This window comes from Prionailurus viverrinus, chromosome B1, assembly GCF_022837055.1.
Source record: "Prionailurus viverrinus isolate Anna chromosome B1, UM_Priviv_1.0, whole genome shotgun sequence".
NCBI lineage: Eukaryota > Metazoa > Chordata > Mammalia > Carnivora > Felidae > Prionailurus > Prionailurus viverrinus.
In genome coordinates this window covers 6,898,155-6,915,836 of record NC_062564.1, presented here as the reverse complement: position 1 = coordinate 6,915,836, position 17,682 = coordinate 6,898,155, and the positions used below count along the sequence as shown (strand labels likewise).

Below are 17,682 nucleotides of genomic sequence, written 5' to 3'. Positions count from 1 at the left end.
ATTTCTGAGGGCTGGAGATTTCGGTGTGTGATTCAGATGCAAAAGGAAAGGCTGATGCCAGGAGGTTGGGGGATTTGGCTTTGTGCCAGTTACATGAACTTACTGGGATGTTACTTGTGGAGTGCTAAGCACGGTTCTGGACCAGAAAAGGGGGTTGGTGGATTGTAGCTATTGTATTACTCTCATTAACATCATCACGATGATTATCACGATGGTTACCAGATAAAGGAGCAAAAAATGCATGAGTTATTTAAAAGCTTTAAAGCTCTCTTTTCTCATGTTTTTAAAAAATTATTTTCTTAATATTTCTTTCTTTATTTAATTTCTTTATTTATTTTGAGAGAAAGAGACAGAGCACGAGCAGGGGAGGAGCAGAGAGAGGGAGACAGAGAATCTGAAGCAGGCACCAGGCTCTGAGCTGTCAGCACAAAACCCGACACGGGGCTCGAACCCGCGAGCCGTGAGGTCATGACCTAAGCCAGAGTCAGACGCTTAACCGACTGAGCCACCCAGGCACCCCTCTTTTCTCATCTTTTAGGATAGATATCCTATAGTGTTGTTACAACTATAGAGACCAGAGGAAACATATATTAATTTTAAAGACTGCAGTCAATTCTTTTTTACTGAGTCTGCTCAGCCACCTCTTACAGAATGGGCCCTAAAAAAAGAAAATCCTCCTTGGGATGGACACGGAAGGACGATGGAGGCATTATGTGTCTTGCGTGGGTAGAGTGGATGGTTGTGTAAATGAGCGAACAGAAATAGGAAGGAGCACTCTACTGTTCCCACCGGAGGCCACTGCCAGGGCTCCAGGAAGCAGCTAGGAGGGGTGTGGCTCAGGTGTTCCAGAAGACAGGCGGGGCTCGTTCTTGAGTGGCCCCGTCATCTTTATTCCAGGAGGTCAAACTCAACTCCAGCCTGTAACCAGGGCAGCAGAGCTGGTCTCAAATGATGTGGGAAAACCATTTGAAACAATGAATTGTTATCTAGCAACGTTGCCTCCACTCTGCTTCTGCACATGGCAAACTGTGTATTCCAGACACGGGCCCATGCCAGCTCCCACCAAGAGGTGCAGTCCGAGTCCCCCTGCCCTGGGACCCCTCAGGCCTTTGTGACTGTGTCAGCTGAGGGAGCTGTCAAAGCAGTGAGGGGCCACTGAGGGGGCCCTGAGGTCACAAAGCCACACCTGGCTTTCCCTTTCCCAGGACACACGCCATGGGAGTCCCAAGGCCCTGTGTGACAAGGCTGGCTGCAAAGTGTGGATTGAGAGACACGTGGAGAAACAGATGCCAAACAGGCTCCAGCTCCACCAGTCCCCGCAAGGAGCCTCCCAGCCCTGGTGCCAGGTGTGTGCACGAGCCACGAGATGGTTCCGACCTCATCTGCCTGCCAACTCGTGAGCATTTCTTAGCTCCAGACACCCAGCTGATCCTGCTTTATCTCTAGGACCATGAGAGAGAATGATGAAATAATAATTTCTGAAGTTTATTTATGTATTTTGAAAGAGAGAGCGCAAACAGGGGAGGGGCGGGGGGGGGGAGAGAGAATACTGAGCAGGCTCCATGCTGTCAGCACAGAGACAAACGTGGGGCTTGAACCCACAAACCACGAGATCACAACCTGGGCCAAAATCAACAATCAAACACTCAGACAACAGAACCACCCAGGTGCCCCAAAATAACAACTTTTAAAAGAGCTAGGTTTGGGGCTGATTTGTTTTGCAGCAATAGATAACAGGACACCTCTCCTTCCCCTCTTTACACCCACGTCCCAACCGTGTAATGCATCAATGGTGACATTTTTCCACTGTTTGCTGAGATGCCTCCATGTGGCCTCAGAATCTTTCTCAACACAGCCCTCCTGAAAGATTTGGTCATTGTGGCCAAACAACCAAGCTCTTTGATTTTCCCGGACTGGAAGGCCTTTCACTTATCTTCCAGCTATGACTATCTTATTAATTAGACTGTCACCTTCCAAGCAAAGTGAGAAATTCACAAACTACAGGAAAATAGATCCTAACAGTGTTAATAAACACTAATAGAGAACATCTGTCATAAACTCATGCCTTCACGAATACTAAGCGGCAACAATGGGCCAGAAACTCTGATAGGTGGCAGGAATGGAGACAGATGGCCGCCAGCCAAGAAAGGTCTAATCTTATGATCAGCAGCATATTGCGTTGCGTCTAAGCCTGCACTGTCTATTACAGTAGACACTAGCTGCAGGCAGCCACTTAAATATAAGCTTTAGTTAAAAGTTAACAGAATTTAAAATTCAGATCCTCAGTCATACCTGCTCAAATGCTCAGTGTGGCCAATGGCTGCCATGTTGGACCCCACAGATGTAGAATACTCCCATCATGGCAGAATGTCCTGTAGGACAGCACTGGTCCCACTGGTCTCATCCCAATCCTCTCCCAGTGAAACACAACAGGGGGGCAGAGTTACAGAACATAAAGAATATGGAAACTCCATGTTCTTTTGCAGAAAGGCCTGCATCATGCCCTTGAATGCTTATATTTACACAGCATTTATAAGTTGGCATCCCGCTTTCCCGACTTGGAGAAAAGCTTCCTTGAATGAGTGGTTTGGATTCTCAGTGCAAACCCACTAATCCATTTCCTATGGTTTTTGTTGTTGTTTTTGTGAAGGTAACTTATGTCTTAAACTATGAAGTCTTAGTTTAGCACTTAAAAATTTTATGTTGTGAGCATACAAGGTGTAGACCAAAGATCCAACACCTGGGTTTATTTAGTGAGCTACAGAGCTAATGGAGGGGTGCCACCTTGTTGTAGATTGTACACACTTTTATATTTATTCACACAAAAGCCCATGATGCCTCTGCTAACGTCCCCTCCTTCTGAGGGTCCCTGTGCTACTTGGTGCTTTCCCGACACATATGAAAGGGAGTGAAATCACACCCTCAGAATCATCCCCCCCCCCCCCCCCCGTCCCCCAGAGCTTCATCACCTGATGAGGCCACATAAAGCTTTATCAATCTCTTCCTCATCCCCACAAAAATTACTCTGCGACAACTTGAAAGGGATCTTACAGATCATACTTTCAAACATTAATCTTAAAACCCTTCAGCTTTCCTTACCCCAGGCATGAAATCAAAACCTGCATTTTTTTCCCTATGTTCCCTGGCATTCAAGATTTCCCTTGACTTCCAAAATCTTCATTCTACTTCTAGTTTAAATTTTTCATTTTTTGCTCCCAGTTCTGAATCACTGTTCATGAACAGCCACAAGCCTGTCCTCCTTTTCATCTCCTGGGCCACAGTTGTCATCTTGATCTAAAACCTCAGATGCCTTGGGTGCCTGGGTGGCTCAGTCGGTTAAATGTCCGACTTCAGCTCAGATCACAATCTCACAGCTTGTGGGCCCAAGTCCAGCATCGGGCTCTGTGTTGACAGCTCAGAGCCTGGAGCCTGCTTTGGATTCTGTGTCTCCCCCTCTGTCTGCCCCTCCCATGCTCATGCTCTGTCTCTGTCTCTCAATAATAAATAAACGTTAAAAAAAAATTTTTTTTTAAACCTCAGATGCCTCACATCCCTTTCATTCTTTATTTTCAGCCCGTTTTAGTATCGATTGGCCTTGGTCTGATTTTTTTTTTAATGTTTGTTTATTTTTGACAGAGAGAGAGACAGAGCATGAGCAGGGGAGGGGCAGAGAGAGAGGGAGACACAGAACCCAAAGTAGGCTCCAGGCTCTGAGCTGCCAGCACTGAGCCTGACGCGGGGCTTGAACTCACAGAGTGTGAGATCATGACCTGAGCTGAAGTCAGATGCTTAACCGACTGAGCCACCCAGGTGTCCCATTGGTCTGATTTTAAATGTGATTTGGCTCTACTGTTTACCAGACTTTTATCATCTTCTTTGTGGGCATTTTCATTTTTTCTAAATTTTGAAGTTTTACCCTATAAAATCTATTAATGTTTTATTTAAGTCATAACATTCCTACGTGTCTTCTTAGGACTCTCACATGGGAGGAATACCTTTCTGGTTTCAGTAGCAAGAAGAGGGTGGCGTTTCTATGTGAATCATGAACTAATGGGCTCACGCTCCGGTCTAAAGCGAACCTTTCTATTTTGGTCCACTTCTTTCTCTTCCTTTCTCATGGATGACACTGTCCCCTGCTGTCCCTCTTGTCCCTCTATTGAATCCATAAAAACTAAAAACAAACACACCGTTTCTTTGACATTACGTCACTGATCAGCTGTTACTTCTTGTCTTTGCTTAGTTTCTCAGCAAAGCCCTTTGGAAGGAGTGTCTAGTCTGTCTCCACCTCCTTCCCTCCTCCTCTGGGGGCCTGACACCACTCAGGTCTGGCTCCTGCCCCTCCTCTCACCAAATGGCTCCAGTCAATAAGGGATCACAATGCATCCCACGCGATCTCGCTCAGCCGTCCCTTGGCGCGTTGTTGATCTGACCCCTAGTTATGCGGCAAAGGGCAGCTGCTCTTAGGCATCCCTGCCTGGAAGGACAGGCAGCAGACAGCTTGGGAAGTGTGGAGGAGACAACTGGAAGGTAGGTGGTGTTCAGGAGAGAGCCATCAGCGGCCAAAGAAGGGGTGGGAATGACGCATAATGTTTAGAGAATTAATAAAAAGGATGGCTTTCAGTGTACAGGTGTAGGAGACAGGACAAAAGCTTTCAGCCTATCCTTTTCTTTTTCTTCTATTATTATTGCTATTATTAGTATCATTATAAAAGTACTGTCACTGGGGCCAGTAAAAGTAAAAAGCCTCAGAGCTACTATGTAGATTTAAGTGTGACTCATTTATTTATTTTTAATGTTTATTTATTTGTGACAGAGAGAGAGAGAGACAGAGCATGAGCGGGGGAGGAGCAGAGAGAGAGGGAGACACGGAATCCAAAGCAGGCTCCAGGCTCTGAGCTGTCAGCACAGAGCCCGATACTGGGCTGGAACTCACGGACTGTGAGATCATGACCTGAGCCAAAGTCGCTCAACCGACTGAGCCACCCAGGCGCCCCTATTTATTTATTTTTAATGTTTATTTATTTTTAAAAGAGATAGAGAGAGCGTGGGCAAGGAAGGGGCAGAGAGAGAGACAGACAGACAGAATCTGAAGCAGGCTCCAAGCTCGGAGCTGTCAACACAGAGCCCAACGTGGGGCTGGAATCCATGAGCTGTGAGATCATGACCTGAGCTGAAGTTGGACACTTAACCGAATGAGCCACCCAGGCACCCCTAGTGTGACTTATTTAAATAGACTGCTACAAACACTCATCCTATTTTTAGGTCCATATCACTGAACTAACATAGATCTCTACTTGGTGAAAGGTTCAAATGCGGATCAAAGGATTCAAAAGCAGAACCATTTTATTGCTAAGTTGTTTTCTGGACACACACAAAATGTCAGAAGCAGATTTAGTTCTTTCAGATGGTGGAGAGGTGGGTCAGTGAAGGCCACTTTGGTGGCACCCAGTGAATGGGGACAGGAGTTGACGGGCTCAGAAGAGATGCTCTAGGATAAGGTGAGTTAATGGGTCCTCATCAGACGCTCAGGTTATGCCTGGGCCAAAATATTAAAGAAGACACTCATTGGTACCCCAACATTTTTCTAAAAAAGGATTTGACGTGATCTTAGTGTGATGGGGTTGGCGATGGTGGATCAATTTATACCACCAAGAAGGGAAGCAAGAGAGCCCTCTTGGGTCTCCTCCCAGATGAATAATTATCTGTAATAATGATATCAGCATTAGCATAGGATTGTGAATGGTGTATGGCTAGAAGGGAAAGTGTGTTTCTCCTTAGTATAAAACCAGAAGAGCGTACTAATTAAGTTGATGGCATTACTTCCAAACGTACAGAGGGGTGTTATCTTGTAGTCATGGGCGAAGGATGAGAGGCAAAGATAAGCTGAGGTCTGAACAGTCTCCGTGACCCAGGAGCCCCTTGTGGTTGGCAATGTGCCCCTGGCCATTTCCAGAGCACTGAAGAGAGAGCACTGTACAGAGAACCATCAGCTTTGAGGCCTTTCCTAACTTTCAGCCAAGAAAAGTGCGCTTGTTAACAAAGAGGTTTTCTTAGAGGGAAAGTAGCAATATCCCAGATTGCCTGGGGCTGTCCCAGTTTATGCCTGTTATCCTAGCATAATTTAGGAATAAATGCCTTGGATTCTAACAAGTATCCCAGTTTGGATGATGAATTATTTGACCAACTTGCTCAGGGAGCACCGGCCTGATGTGTGCCTCAATTTCCTTGTTGATAGATGACAGTAATTTAGAAAACCTTTAAGCAGAACTCCTCAGTCATTCTCTCCCTCTCCCTCTTTGTCTCCCCTCGCACGCACACACACACACACACACACACACACACACACACACTCACACTTGTTTATCTCCCTATAGCTACATTCCTTCATCTGGCAAATGCTGTCATGCTTTCTTCAGCAGGAAAGACTGTAAAATGAGTTCAAAGAGCTCAAATCCAGGCTCTGTCACTAGCTGTACAACCAACCTGCATTTCTTTGCTTAAAGAAAATGTCTATCTCATATGGCAGTTGTGCGAACTAAGATATCATTTTTAAGATTCCTAGCACATAATAGTTATTCAAGAAAAATTTGTCCCATTCTTTTACAGGAGTAAAGGTCAAAGGAGGCTTAATATTATCTTATTTAATTATGCAAACTTATTAAGCAATAGATGTGTTTAGTAAGCGAAATCCAGGGGCTCCTGGGTGGCTCAGTCGGTTAAGCATCCAACTTCAGCTCAGGTCATGATCTCACCGTCTGTTGGTTCGAACCCTGTGTCAGGGTCTGTGCTGACAGCTCAGAGCCTGGAGCCTGCTTCAGATTCTGTCTCCCTCTCTCTCTCTGCCCCTCCTTGTCGCGTGCTCGGTATCCCGCCCCCCATCCCCACTTCAGAAAATAAACATTAAAAAATTTTAATTTAACAAGTGAAATCCAAAGAGGAACTGTGTGCATGTACCTAAAATTCCAGGTTCTTTCTCAAGACCGTCTTTCTTCCATGCCGAAAATGGCCAAAGTTTCACTACAAGCTTCTAGTTCCACAGGCTTAACAAAAGTGCAATTTAATCAAAATGCAAGTTTTAAATTGCAGCCCTTTTCTGAGACATTCCAGATGTTGAAGGAAGGAAACTAATGTCTTGTGCTAGGAGAGTGGCACTCTGTCAGCATCAAGTGTACAGAAGGAGAAGCTGGAGCTTGAAAAGGTTATTTCAAGATCACTCAGCTAATAAGTGGCAGAGCAAAGACGGGACCCACCACTGTCCGACCCCAAAGCTCTTTAAATATTACACAAAATTCCTTTTTGTTTCTATTCCCCCAAAGATTACTGCTTGCTTCAGAGTCTGAATGATCTCTCTGAAGTCTGCTCCCAGTAGCCAACTATCTTTTGATTCCCCTACAATAGTGACCAGTGGTAGATACGCAGAGCAGTCTGATTCCCTGTGTCCCCTTCTGTGTCCGTCTGTCCTTTCTTCCTCTCTCTTTCTCTCTCCCTTATTTTCTCCCTCCATCCTGTTATTCATTCATCTATGTATTGGTTCTTCCATACAAGCACACATTCATTGACACACATACTCGACTGCCCTTTCTATACCAGCATACTGTTCAAGGACTTGTTACTTTAGAAGGACTTGTTACTTTAGAAGTTCACATTCAGTGAAAAAGACGTATAAACAATATGAAGCAAAAGTAGGAAGGGGAAAGGGAAGAAATGGGGAGGAATTTCAATGTTTTACCTTGGATACTCAAGTCAGTATTACTCCTTTGCCACAAGGACACAGTGGTGCAGTATCTGTATTAAGAAATACTTTGGGGGAACAGCATGGAAGCTTTTTGTGTGTCTCACATCTGTGAAATACAGCCAGACCAACACTAAACCATCCTACACACCTAGAAAACCGATTGGAGGATTAACGCAACAGTCTGCACAACCTGAACCACAGAATTCAGTAGGTACTCGGAGTGGACAGGTGAACTTGGGGAGAGAGAAGCCGGTGGCAGGCAGGGAGCCGCCTTTGCAGGTGGAGAGAGGATGGAGACTGTGGCGGGGGGAGAATATGGAAAAGCACCCCTCCCCAAAAGCAGCTGGAGAGAAAGTGGAAAATTGGAAACAGCCGCAGGGACTAAACTAAAAAGGGAGAAAGGAGAGAGTTTAAATTCCATTAAGACTGTAAACAAGGGGAGTGCAAAGGCTGCAACTCCACAGCTCCATACCTGGCAGTGCTCTGGTGGGAAGGGCGAATCCCCAGGAACAGAGTGGGGTCTGCGAGGTTCTCGGGCCACACGGGGAAAAGTGGTTCCACTGCTGGAAGGGCATTTGGGAGAGACTGTTTAAGCCACCTGGTCCCAGCAGACCCCGGAAGGCGGCCACATTCGCCAGTGCTGGGTCAAGGTCATTAAGGGTGAAGCCAGGTGCCGGATGTGTGTTGGGATTTTCCATAATCCCTGAGACGCTGCTGCTACACTGTCTCGCAAACTTTTTCTGGGACGGGCTGGCACCTGGCCGCAGTCCCGGGGCACCAACAGCAGCAGGGTCCAGCCGGCATTTCTGGGGGCAGCCGATATTTGGCCACTGCTCTTTCGGCCATCACCCGGTGAGACCCTCCCGCAGAGCGGCAGAAGGGGGCAAAGCCACAGTCCTTCGGAAGTAAGGGGCCGGGGAAAACAGCCGCATCTGAGACAAAACTCGGGAGAGAGGTACTGCCTGTGGCCTAGTCACGAAGAGTGAAAAAGTGGGAAGTGGACGAAAGCTAAAGGCAGAGGACGGGTGCACGATTGCTGATCTAGAACAGACTGGGTGGCTGGGTGGCGCCATTTTTACCACTCCCGCGCATGCGCATACGCGCCTACGAGCCCTGCAACACTCCACCCCAGTAGGCTAGCAGCGCCATCTAGTGGAGAGCGGAGCCATTACACTGAGCCCTGCCCAACTGGGCCAACCTCCCTCTTCAAGAACACAAGTCTCACCGCCAGCTTAATTTATGGACTGTAAAGAGCTACATAGACTGACTTCTAGGGGAAAACGAAGCAATTTCAGTCCTAATTCAATCTGTTAACAGTCCTACTTCATCTATTCAATTTTCTTTTTTTTCTTTTTCTTTTTCCTTTTTCTCTATTACAATTCTTTTTCCTTAAGTACAGAAAGAGAATTCATTTTTATTTTCAATTTTTATTAAAAATATCTTTCTTTAATTTTTATTACTATATTTTTTACTTTTGTGTAAGATTTTTGAAATTCTACTTTACTTCCATCATTTTATTTTAGTCTACTTCAGTGTATTCACCTTTTCAAATTTTTCAAACAATTTCCTTCTTTCCTACTTTTTATTTTTTTCTCTTTTTCATTTCTTTTTCTTGATTGCAGAAAGAGAAAAACTTCATTTTTACTTTCAATTTCTATTAAAATATTTTTATTTAATTTTTATTACTATATTTTTTGCTTTTATGTAAATTTTTTCAAATGCTATTTTACTTCCATCATTTTATCTTTGTCTACTACAATGTATTCCCTTTTTCAAATTTTCTTTTTTTTTTTTAATTTTTTTTTCAACGTTTATTTATTTTTGGGACAGAGAGAGACAGAGCATGAACGGGGGAGGGGCAGAGAGAGAGGGAGACACAGAATCGGAAGCAGGCTCCAGGCTCCGAGCCATCAGCCCAGAGCCTGACGCGGGGCTCGAACTCACGGACCGCGAGATCGTGACCTGGCTGAAGTCGGACGCTTAACCGACTGCGCCACCCAGGCGCCCCTTTTTCAAATTTTCAAATGATTTCTTTTTTCCCTTTTATTTTTTAAATCTTTTTTCTCTTTTTCATTTCTTTTCTTATTTCTTAAATACAGAAAAAGAAAAAGTTCATATTTATTTTTATTAAAAATATTTTTCTTTAATTTTTTCTACTATATTCTTTACGTTTGTGTATATTTTTTCAAATTCTATTTTACCCCCATTATCTCATTTTAGTCTACTTCAGTGTATTCATTTTGTCAAATTCTAAAACGACTTCTGTTTTTCTTCTCTCCTCCCCTTTTTTTTTCTCTAATCTGTCAGACCATTTTCAACACCCAGACCAAAACATACGTAGGATCTAGCATCATCTATTTGATTTTTGTTTGTGTGTGTGTGTGTGTTTGATTTTTAATTTTAATATTTTTTAATTTTATTTTTTTATTTCAATTTTTCTACCTGATTAATTCCTATTCTCCCTTCAAAATGACAAAACGAAGGAATTCACCCCAAAAGAAAGCACGAATAAACGACAGCCAGGGATTTAACCAACACAGATACAAGCAAGATGTCTGAACCAGAATTTAGAATCACGATAATAAGAATACTAGCTGGAGTTGAAAATAGATTAGAATCCCTTTCTGCAGAGATAAAAGAAGTAAAAAAAGGTCAGAATGAAATTAAAAATGCTATAACTGAGCTGCAATCATGGAAGGATGCAGTGGCGGCAAGGATGGACGAGGCAGAACAGAGAATCAGTGATATAGAGGACAAACTTATAGAGAATAACAAAGCAGAAAAAATGAGGGAGATTAAGTCAAAAGAGCACGATTTAAGAATTAGAGAAATCAGTGACTCATTAAAAAGGAACATCGGAATCATAGGGGTCCCAGAAGAGGAAGAGAGAGAAATAGAGGTAGAATGGTTATGTGAGCAAATCATAGTGGAAAACTTCCCTAATCAGGGGAAAGACACAGACATCAAAATGGCTTTGGGCCAGATGGCTTTCCAGGGGAATTCTACCAAACATTTAAGGAAGAATTAACATCTATTCTCTTGAAGCTCTTCCAAAAAATAGAAATGGAAGGAAAACTTCCAAACTCTTTCTATGAAGCCAGCATGATCTTGATTCCAAAACCAGACAGAGACCCCACTAAAAAGGAGAACTATAGACCAATTTCCCTGATGAACATGGATGTAAAAATCTTCAAAAAGATATTAGCCAACCGGATCCAACAATACATTAAAAAAATTATTCACCAAAACCAAGTGGGATTTATACCTGGGATGCAGGACTGGTTCAATATGAACAAAAAATCAGCGTGATTCATCACATCAATAAAAGAAAGGACAAGAACCACAGGATCCTCTCAATCGATGCAGGGAAAGCATTTGACAAAATACAACATCCTTTCTTGATAAAAACCCTCAAGAAAGTAGGGATAGAAGGAGCATACCTCGAGATCATAAAAGCCATATAGGAACGACCCAACACTAATATCCTCCTCAATGGGGAAAAACTGACAGCTTTCCCCGTAAGGTCAGGAACAAGACAGGGATGTCCACTCTCACCACTGTTATTCAACATAGTATTGGAAGGCTTAGCCTCTGCAATCAGACAACACAAAGAAATAAAAGGCATCCAAATCAGCCAGGAGGAGGTCAAACGTTCACTCTTTGCACATGACATGACACTCTATATAGAAAACCCCAAAGATTCCACCAAACAAACTGCTAGAATTGATTCATGAATTCAGCAAAGTTTCAGGATATAAAATCAATGCACAGAAATTGGTTGCATTCCTATACACCAACAATGAAGTGACAGGAAGAGAAATCAAGGAATTGATCCCATTTACAGTTGCACAAAAAACCATAGAATACCTAGGAATACATCTAACTAAACAGGTGAAAAATCTGTACACTGAAAAGTGTAGAAAGCTTATGAAAGAAATTGAAGAAGACATAAAAAAATGGAAAAAGATTCCATGCTCCTGGATAGGAAGAACAAATATTGTTAAAACGTTGATACTACCCAAAGCAATCTACATATTCAATGCAATCCCTATCAAAGTAACACCAGCATTCTTCACAGAGCTAGAACAAATAATCCTAAAATTGGTATGGAACCAGAAAAGACCCTGAATACCCAAAGCAATCTTGAAAAAGAAAACCAAAGCAGGAGGCATCACAATTCCAGACTTCAAGCTACACTACAAAGCTGTAATCATCCAGACAATATGGTCCTGGCACAAGAACAGACACTCAGATCAATGCAACAGAATAGAGAACCCAGAAATGGACCCACAAGTATATGGCCAACTAATCTTTGACAAAGCAGGGAAGAATATCCAATGGAATAGACAGTCTCTTCAACAAGTGGTGCTGGGAACACTGGACAGCGACAGGCAGAAGAATGAACCTGGACCACTTTCTGACACCATACACAAAAATAAACTCAAAATGGATGAAAGACCTCAATGTAAGACAGGAAGCCATCAAAATCCTCAAGGAGAAAGCAGGCAAAAACTTCTTTGATCTTGGCCGCAGCAACTTCTTACTCAACACATCTCTGGAGGCAAGGGAAACAAAAGCAAAAATGAACTACTGGGACCTCATCAAAATAAAAAGCTTCTGCGCAGGAAGGAAACAATCAGCAAAACTAAAAGGCAACTGACAGAATGGGAGAAGATATTTGCAAATGACATATCAGATAAAGGGTTAGTATCCAAAATCTATAAAGAACTTATCAAACTCAACACCCAAAAGACAAATAATCCAGTGAAGAAATGGGCAAAAGACATGAAGAGACACTTCTCCAAGGAAGACATCCCAGTGGCCAACCGACACATGAAAAAATCCTCAACATGACTCATCATCAGGGAAATACAAATCAAAACCACAATGAGATACCACCTCACACCTGTCAGAATGGCTAGTATTAACAACTCAGGCAACAACAGATGTTGGCGAGGCTGTGGATCTCTTTTGCATTGTTGGTGGCAATGCAAGCTGGTGCAGCCACTCTGGAAAACACTATGGAAGTTCCTCAGAAAACTAAAACTAGAACCCAGCAATTGCACCACTAGGCATTTACCCACGAGATACAGGTGTGCTGTTTCGAAGGGACACATGCACCCCCATGTTTATAGCAGCACTATCAACAATAGCCAAAGTATGGAAAGAGCCCAAATGTCCATCGATGGATGAATGGATAAAGAAGATGTGGTAGATATATATACAATGGAGTATTACTTGGCAATCAAAAACAATGAAATCTTGCCATTTGCAACTACATGGATGGAACTGGAGGGTATTATGCTAAGTGAAATTAGTCAGAGAAAGACAAAAATCATACGACTTCACTCATATGAGGACTTTAAGAGACAAAACAGATGAACATAAGGGAAGAGAAGCAAAAATAATATAAAAACAGGAGGGGGACAAAACAGAAGAGACTCATAAATATGGAGAACAAACTGAGGGGTGCTGGAGGGGTTGTGGGAGCAGGGATGGGCTAAATGGGTAAGGGGCATTAAGGAATCTACTCCTGAAATCATTGTTTCACTATATGCTAACTAATTTGGATGTAAAATTAAAATTAAATTTAAAAAAAGAAAGAGATATACTTTGGGGGCACCTGGGTGGCTCAGTCGGTTAATCGTCCGAGTTCGGCTCAGGTCATGATCTCACAGTTTGTGAGTTCGAGCCCCACGTCGGGCTCTGTGCTGACAGCTCAACTATTGGAACCTCCTTTGGATTCTGTGTCTCCCCCTCTCTCTGCCCCTACCATGCTTTTGCTCTGTCTCTCTCTCTCTCAATAATAAATAAACATTAAAAAAATTAAAAAGAAATACTTTGGCCCCTAAAGTCTCATCTCATTTGATCTATGCAAGAACTTGGCATTGTAAGAGCTTGCCTGGCTAGAAGGGATCAACTCTATCTTTTAAATGGGTAGCAGAAAAAGAAATTATTTGGAGTAAGAAAGCAGAGATGATCATTTCTATTTACAATTCCTTCTCCTTTTTTAACTTCTAAAAAGGGAACCTCTCTTTGTATACCTAAAGGAAAGCTGACAGGTGTAAGAGACCTGCAATAAAGGTGAATGAGTAGATAGATGATTTGCTAAAAAAAAAAATCCGTGTTTTAGTGGTTTTGTTCTAAATAAAAAAAAAAAAAAAAAGGCACCAAACCTCAGAGTCCTAAGCAGAAATGGAAATCAACTAGAAAATGCTGACTTTTTGTAAAGGTCTTGCTTTTTACCAGGAGGAAATGGATCCATAACCATGTGTCCATGGATAAAACATTCTCAAGTCACACCCAGGCCTTAATGGGACATGTTTACTAGGAATAGAAGCTTTTTCTCTCTAGCTGAGCTTTCTACTCTTTCCCCAGGTCACCAGCCCCCACTGATGTGCACCGAAGAGACACCGTCAGACTTTGAGAGTTCCTCTTAGAATACCAAGAGTTAATTTCCCATCATGAGGCTACTGTTTCTTCTGTTTCTCCTCCTTGTGTGTCTTATCCAGATGACATCAGGTAAGCTGTGGCTCCTGTTGGTAGGATGATATGACAGATGGCCTTGGAGAAGAATAGGACCAAATTGATGCATAATCCAATGATGCATCGAAGTCTGTAACAACGGAGTAATTTCACAGCTGAAAGAAGCATACGTATACTACACACTCCCTTTTACGAATAACGAAAAGGGAAATTTAAGAAAACTTAAAAGAGTTTCCCAAGATTGCTCTTAACTGGTTGATAGCAAGCCCATAACTAGTAATTGACGATAGATAATATTTACAGGGAGTTTACAGCTTACAAATTATTTCCATGTGAATAACAACAACACTAATAATAATAGCAGATAATATTGACGCTTCCTCTTTACCAAACATCACAACAAAAACTTTTCATGTCCTGTCCCACGTGTACCTCCTAACACTATTTCTGGGTAGGTATTCCCTGTCTTGCAAATGAGATTAAGAAATGAAGTAACTTGTTCAAAGTCATTCAGATTGTATGTAGTGGAGCCTTTGACTCAAACTCATGAGGGTTTGGTTCCAGACAATGTTTTCATTAAATATTCAACAATCCCAGGAAATACATTTACTTACTGCATTATATATAAACATCAAATACTTTTTACTTTGAGTGTGTCCCATGCAATATTTGGAATATACTTATGTATGTTATTTCAAAGTTGACTGGATGCCCTACAACTTACCTGGCACCCCAGTGCATATGTCAGCACGTGCTGCATTATGCTGTGTTCTGAATCATGGCATCTGAAGAGTTCAATTCTTGCTCAAATGATACAAGCCCATCCTGGCCGCAGGGGTGCTCTGTTCACTGTCGCTGCTCAGACCTGAGGGAGCAGCCACCACCATGGATATTGCTGGTTGCTGGGTCAAAGAAAAGAGCTCTGAGGAATCTGACGTTGTCAGTGAAAGGCTCCAGCCCTAACAGGACACATCACTTCAGATTAAAATTTATTAACTGAGCAAGTCTTCTGGCTCCACCCCATCACACAAAAGATAAATCCTACTTTGGGTCAAGAAAATAGAGAGACAGACCTGTTTGGTGAACAGCCTAATGGAGATAAACAGTTGGATGTAGATATATAGAGAGATGTAGATATGAATATACATTTGTATTTATATAAATGATATCAATTATAAATATATATGAACACAACATATTCACATACATTCATTCATATTTATTTATAAGTGTAGGTATTATATGTATAATTTATAAATTACATATATATGTATGTGCGTGTGTATATATATATATATATATATATATTTTTTTTTTTTTTTTTTACCTTGCTTTCTTATGAAAAACTAGGAGAATCTATGCCTCCCAAAGGAAAACTATGGACCTGGGGGAACAAGAACCAGAAGCGAGGTCTCCTAATTCTGGACCCAGTATGCCTTCCATCACAGCACGGCGCTTTTAAAAGCCATCACCTCTGATGGAAATTCTTCTTACTCATAGCTTCCTGCTTGTCATTCTCTTTCTTGTTCCCTTGACTTTAGGCATCATTCGAGTTCTCGCTACTCTCAAGTTGCTTCCTGAATTGCTATAGTCAACCAACTTGATGGCCTATCATTTTTTTTGCAGCTTAACTCACAGGAGCCCGAGAAGGCAGGTGCTCACTGCATGCCATGGCGGTGCCGTTTAAAATGTCACAGTGCACGAAATGACTCTCATTGCATGGGAGATGGGAGGCAGAATATTCAGCACTGAGGATGCTCACTTTCTGTCCAAAGCTTTTTGTCTATTTTGTGCTATGTGCTTGTAAGATTTTGCCCTTTTGAAAAAGAGGACAGCTCCTTAGGAAGCTTTCATGAAGAACATGTAGAGTATATCCCTAATCTCAGAGCACAGCCAAGTCACTTTCTCTCCCTGATCTGAAGTTCCTTCATCTGAAAAAGAAAGACACTATAGTGCAGAAGTCAATAAGCGTTATTTGGTAAAAGACCATGTAATAAATAAATCTTTTAGGCTTCTGGGCCATGAGGTCTGTCATGACAACTCATCTCTGCCACGAAAAGCAACCATAGACAATATCTAAATGAACGGGTGTGAATGTCTTCCTATTTATGGACACTAGAATTTGAGTTTCATATAATTTTCATATATCGTGAAGTATTTTTCTTCTTCTGAAGTTTTGTCTACAGTTCAAAAAAAAAAAAAAAAAAAGCACAAAACCAACCATAGGCTGATAGGCCACGCAAAGCAGGTAGAGGCCAGTTTTGTCCCTACAGACTGTAGGCTGCAGATCCTTGCTATACAAGATGGCTTCCTGTAGCTTTGGTTAAACATGCTTTCCTGTTTTGTTTCTTCTCACCTCTCTTTCCGTTATAGGGCATGAAAAAAGGTGGAAATCCCTTGAATGTAAAAAACTGGGTGGTGTCTGCAAGCACCAGAAAACCCACGGATGTTCCATCCTGCCTGCAGAATGCAAAAGTCGGAACAAACACTGCTGTAGAATCTAGCTGCGGCCCGGAGGGTCTTCGGAGCCGCACAACAGACTCACCACCAATGACTTCTGCTGAATAAAAGCACCTGCACTCACGCGGGCCCTGTGTGGGCTCTTTGCAAGGCACGTTTAAGTGGCGGGTCATTGAACTGGTGGAGGGGAGGGGTTTGTGGGATTTAAGTTCTAAACTTGGTCCCCGCCACTCGTTACCTCACTGACTTTGGACAAGGCCTTTCCTTTTCTGTGTCTCAGCTTCTGCACCTGTCACTATTCAAATGGTTCTACAAGCCACATATAATCTGTGCATGTATGTCTATTAATCGATGGATTGAGAGTAAGAGCTTGAGGGGCATGTGTGTGTGTGCGTGCGCATGTGTGCTCGTGCATATGTGTATGTATTGATGATATATAGGAAAAGTCGCTGAGGTTTTGTTCTCATTTTCATACCCCTTAAGGACTCTTGGGTACAAAGGAATGGCTCCCATTAGTTATTGAAAAGCCAAGGATATAAATTAATCAGAAGGTCTAAAGGTGAAGAAAGATCAAAGTTGGTACCCAGGCATCGAGCCATGGAATTGGAACCCAGAGATTACAGAAACCAACCCATGGTTTTACAGAGAACCAAGACTTAGCAAGGTAGTGATTATTTTCTTCTCTCCAAAGATGCCTTTCCAAATACAGTAGTGGGATTCCTTTAGACTCATTTTCTTAGAACCCAAGGAATGGTTTTCTGCACAGAGAAGACTTGGAATGTGTAGCAGAATTCTGCTGATTGGAAGGGGACATACCACCGTCAGTAGTCACTATCTCCTGTTTTAAAACAGAATACAATTTGTCATTTGTTCTCTTAGTAACTTTCTTTTGGTAGCAAATCAAAGTTTCTGACACTGCTGCTGGGGACACAAAGTTGTAAGTCTACTTTGGAAGTTCATTTGGCGGTTTCTTGTAAAGTCGAACGTACCATGGCCATACC

At 42.5% G+C, this 17,682-nt stretch overlaps 1 long non-coding RNA gene across 1 annotated transcript; it reads left to right on the top strand.

Moving 5' to 3' along the window:
• The first annotated feature begins 1,192 nt into the window (after positions 1-1,192).
• Positions 1,193-16,405, top strand: LOC125164470 (uncharacterized). The gene is made up of 3 exons (XR_007151782.1): positions 1,193-1,346; positions 14,114-14,257; positions 15,572-16,405. It is a non-coding gene; the product is annotated as an uncharacterized LOC125164470 (long non-coding RNA).
• Positions 16,406-17,682: the final 1,277 nt, after the last annotated feature.